Here is a 4,785-nt window from a genome sequence, read left to right on the forward strand (position 1 = left end):
ATCTAAATAATTGTCTATTTTATGCCAGATGTTCTGTCAGATACTTTATGTGTCTTTTTTATTTATTATCTTAACAACTCAGTGAAGTTAAGTATTATTCTTCCCATTTTACAGAAGACGTGGTCTCAGAGAAATTTGGTGACTCGTCAAAGGTCAAACAACTAGTAAATGACAGACTCAATTAGAACCCATGTCAGTTTGAATGCTCTTTCCACTATATCATCCTGCCTCATTTTAGTTAGTGAACAATAAGCAGATAATATAGAACACAGAAACTTAATAGCATACATATCTGAGTAAAAAGAACATTATTCCATATAAATATGGCCTTTCTCTTCAGTACACCTAGAAGTGGCCCACATAGTTGCCAAAGATTACTTAGCAGTCTCTAATTTCAACTCTTCCCTCTCCAGCTTATGTTTCTTGCTGGCAGAATAGTAGGATCTAGGAATAGAATCTTCTCAGTTGGGTGAATTTAAGCTGTTCCTCGGTAATGGTCACCACTTAACATTACCAGAACAAAAAAACATACCTTTTTGAGTGGCTGGACAATTGTCTGCTCTAAATCCTAAAAAGAAAACATGTTTTAAGAAACTATTAGTACTTTTTTTTTTTTTTTTTTTTTTGCCACAGAGACAAAGAATATAGTTACTTAAAAGCATTTTGTTGAACTGGTTGTAGTTCAACAAGGTACTTCAGTTGTACTGTAACTAGGACTTGCTCAGACAAGAATCTGCATCCAAGAGATAAAAACCACATAGCTGCTAAATTCGGAATTATCTAGGAGTACAGAAATTATCTAGGTGATAAAGAGAGAAGCTAGAAAAAAATTTAACTACCGATGTTCAAGAGCTAAACAACAATTAAGAACAGAGAAGTCAGCAGAGGTAGGATAGGGCAAACATATATTGGACAATCAGAATTAGAATTAGGATGAGTAGTTCCAGGTAATGGCACAGATGGTTTGAAATGTGGGAAAGAGCTTTTCCTAGGGTAGGAACTAAAACAGCTAAGTAAACTGAATAAATTTTATAAGGCTGAGAATATATCTGGAATACAGAAACTGGCAATTTCCAACAACAAAATTTCCAGATCTCCTTAGCCCTCAGTGCCATTTTGACTCCTCAGAACAAATAACATAGAAGCATATAAAGCCGGTTAGACGGAAGCATAAAATTACAATTAAATTCTAGTATTATGTGTCTATATCTTTGTTATGATGGCTCATATTATATACCTGATAAAAAGAAACATGTACACTTGACTCTTTGCCATTATTTTAAAAGCTTATAAATTAGGTACTAATCTTGTCACACTTTAATATTGCAGTTAGGTTTCATTGCTCCTTCTTGCTGCATCTTGCATCGGTTCTCTGTCATTCATTCAGTTCTCATTCATTCATTGACCAAGCACTTATTTCTGGCACTTACTATGCCAGGAAATCTTCTAGGTGCTAGAGGAAGAGAGATGAATCACATTGCCAAGTGATTCTGTTCAGTGAAATAAACAGATTTAAAAACCCCAAAACAGTATAACGATGCCAGGGCAGAGGCATGAGTGCAGTATTCCAGGACTGTAGAGGCAGGAGCAGCATGGGAACATTACTAGGAAGATCTGGGGACCCAGCCGAGAATGGAAACAATGAATTTGCAGGGGCATGAACTCACTCTGCTGCCAGGAAAAAAAAACACCAAAATATCAATCCAGGTAAAGATGCAAAGAAATCAAGCAGATTTGCTAGAGACGTAGAAATTTGCAACACTGAAGGGCAGGGAAAAAAAAGGAGTTGAGAGATTTAGGGTACTTTTCAAGAAAGAACTTAGTCTAAATTAGCTAGGCAAAAAGGAAAGCTAAAAGAGGTCAGAGAGTTTGAAGATTAGAAGAAAAGACAGGTCAGGGAAACCAGAGGTCTCAATGTAATTTTAAGGGCAAGAAAAGGGGGAGACAATGAATTAGGCATTTTGGTTTGATAAATCAATCAGCCAATAATTCGAGTATTCATATAACTTAGTACACAAACAGGGTGAAGGAGCAAAGAAATTATTAATAATCATTTCAGGCAGCAGGTGTAAACTGGGATGACCCTAGGATGCCCAGTTGCCCTGTCGATAATCCAAGGGCCAGACACTGTGGTAGGCACTGGCGAAGGGTAGAAAACAAGGCAGAAGTGGTACCTGTCATCATAGAGTTCAAAGTCATACAGAAATGACAAACGTTGAAAGAAAAATTATAATTGTGATGAGTTTTGCTGAAAAGAGAGGTAAAGGAGCCACGAGAGTTTATTAGAGAGGAAACCAATGTCTTCTCTGAGGTCAGAAAAGGGGACCCTTAGGAAATTACATTTAAGCTGAGAATGCAAAGGGAAGTAAGAGTTTGAAAGTAAACAAGTGAGGCATGAGTATCCAGGCAGAGGGAGGAACATTTACTAAGGCCCTGGGATGGAAAAGATTGCATTTGATTTCTAACTTCTAATAGATTTTTTTTTTTTAAACCTTATGGTCTTTTTTCTTATTGTTGCTTTCTTCCTCATGGTTTATTCCTTCACTCCTTTAACCATTTTAAATGTACTTTGTCAATATACTTTGTAAACATACTTTTCATTCAGGTTGCTCTACACTTTCAACTCTTGGCTCTGATGTCTTTCATAGGCTAATTCTCATGAGTAATTGTTTGTTTTATGGTGTGATTTATAATTCTTGACTATGAGCTAGTCATCAAATAGAGTTCCCAGTGGGGAAGTAGTCTACAGGGTGCTATTCTTTAGTCTCCACTTCAGCAAAAGAATCGGATTCCTTTTTAGGTCTCTTGCTTAGCGTCAGGTTCCTCCACACAGCAATGTGATTTTAGACTTTCCATCTGTGTATGGCACAGACCTAGGTTTTTTATTTCCTGCAGGTGATGTTTTCTCATTTATGATCCCGGAATACTATAAACCTTCTTGTTTTTATCTGGGCAAATGGGCAGAGTTCCCTTAGTTTTCATTTCAAAGTCAACAGATCCCTTTGTGATGCTCAGATTTATCTAAAGAGCTCTGTTCAAGCTTTCCTCCCAGGGCCTGGAGCCTGGGAGCCTGGACCTTCTTTCCAGGGCAGTTGTTGGCATCAATTCCAGCTTTTAAGACCTATATGTGGTTGCAACAATATTACACACTGTTTGAGCACTGGAGTCTGCTTAGCACTCTGACTTGGAGTCCTGATTTAATTCTTTATTTTTCTTTATTTTTTTTTTTAGGCAAGGCAACCCTTGGTTGACCTCACAGATTGGAAGGACCTTGTCAGCTTACAGTCCCTTATTTTTTTATTTTTTACACCTCCAGCACCTATTCTTCCTAGGTGGTCTCCCATGCAAGTACTAACCAGGCCCGACCCTGCTTAGCTTCCGAGATCAGATGGGATCGGGCGTGTTCAGGGTGACATGGCCATAAACAAAGACTCCTGTCTTTAATTCCGATACTTCGTAGACTCTCTTGGTTTCAAGCTCAGCTACATACTTAAATAAGTTTTAGTCATATTTTATTCTGTGTTTAGAAAAGAAGAGTACAGAATTCTTTTGTAACAGCTCATGTTATAACACAGAAAATTTGAGAAACTGTTTTAAAAATGTATTCATTCACTCAAAAAATATTTATGGAGCACCTATAATGTGATAAGTGTTATAGGACTGAAGGGTAAAAGGGAAGTAAGAGGGGCATGAGATGAGGTTGAAGAGTGTGACAAAGTTGTGCAAATCATGTTAACAATCTGGGTTTTTCTTCAGAGCAAATGAACAGCTATTGAAAGATTTTAAGATAAGTTGGCATTTTTACAATGCAGAATGGTGAATGGATTGGAGTGCATTAAGAGTAGATGTGAAGGAAAGTGTGCAGTAGTCCAGTGGAGGTGATGGTGGTGGCTTGAATCAGAGAGAGAGGACAGATAAAAGTGAATGAACTTAAGAGAGGAGGTCTGAGCTGGAAATAAAAAGAAAATGGAATTTTGGGGTCTAGATGAGATTTCCTGAAGAGAGAGGATAGAGTGGAAAGAGAAGACGGTTTGTGATGCACCTTGAGGAAGTCCATCACTTAAGGGCAGAAGTAAAGAAGCGCCAAGAGAAGAACAGCTGGAGGGAAGTATTATATTAAGGATGATTTTTTACTCCCTTAAGAAGGAGTGGATTGAGATTATTTATTTGCTAATGGTAAAGACACCAAAGAGAAAGACTGAAGTTACTATAGAGAGGAAGGACAACTGCCAACATGAAGTTTCGGAGAAGCTGGAAGAGGATGGGGATTAAGGGCAGAGGCAGGACTGGCCTTTCACAGGGGTGACACTGTTGCGACAAGAGGGAAGGAGGACAGGATGGGTGCAGGTGCAGATAGGTTTGTAAAGCTGATTTTTGAAAGGTCGTGGTAGTTCTTATCTGACAGTGCATTATTTTCTTTGTAAAGTAGGAAGTGAGTTTATCTGCCCCATGTAATAGGGTAGGCAGGAGGATTGAGGCTTGAGGAGATGAGAGGTTAAGACTGAATTGACTATAAAGACACACGGACTTTCCAGGCAATGGTGACAGTTCAGAAATCCGCCAGTTCATATTTTTTTTCTCACTAGTGTTCTTCAGCCTGGGTACAAACACAGAGAAGGTGGGTAGCTGGATTCATTCAGGTTGGGCTTTGCCAGGCTTGGGGCTTTGACATACAAGTGCTACAAAAAGATAGTGAGACAAGGTAAGTTAGATTATTGACCGGAAAATAGCTAAGATGACAGCTGATGGTAAACAGACAGAATAAGGGAGGAAACTAAAAACAGG

The 4,785-nt window shown here is 38.5% G+C and overlaps 1 pseudogene; it reads right to left on the reverse strand.

Annotated features, from left to right (window-relative positions):
- Positions 1-3,307: 3,307 nt before the first annotated feature.
- LOC118614391 lies at positions 3,308-3,426 on the reverse strand (annotated as a pseudogene).
- Between the last annotated feature and the right edge of the window lie 1,359 nt (positions 3,427-4,785).

The sequence above is a fragment of the Rousettus aegyptiacus genome, unplaced genomic scaffold (genome assembly GCF_014176215.1).
Source record: "Rousettus aegyptiacus isolate mRouAeg1 unplaced genomic scaffold, mRouAeg1.p scaffold_m13_p_2, whole genome shotgun sequence".
Lineage (NCBI taxonomy): Eukaryota > Metazoa > Chordata > Mammalia > Chiroptera > Pteropodidae > Rousettus > Rousettus aegyptiacus.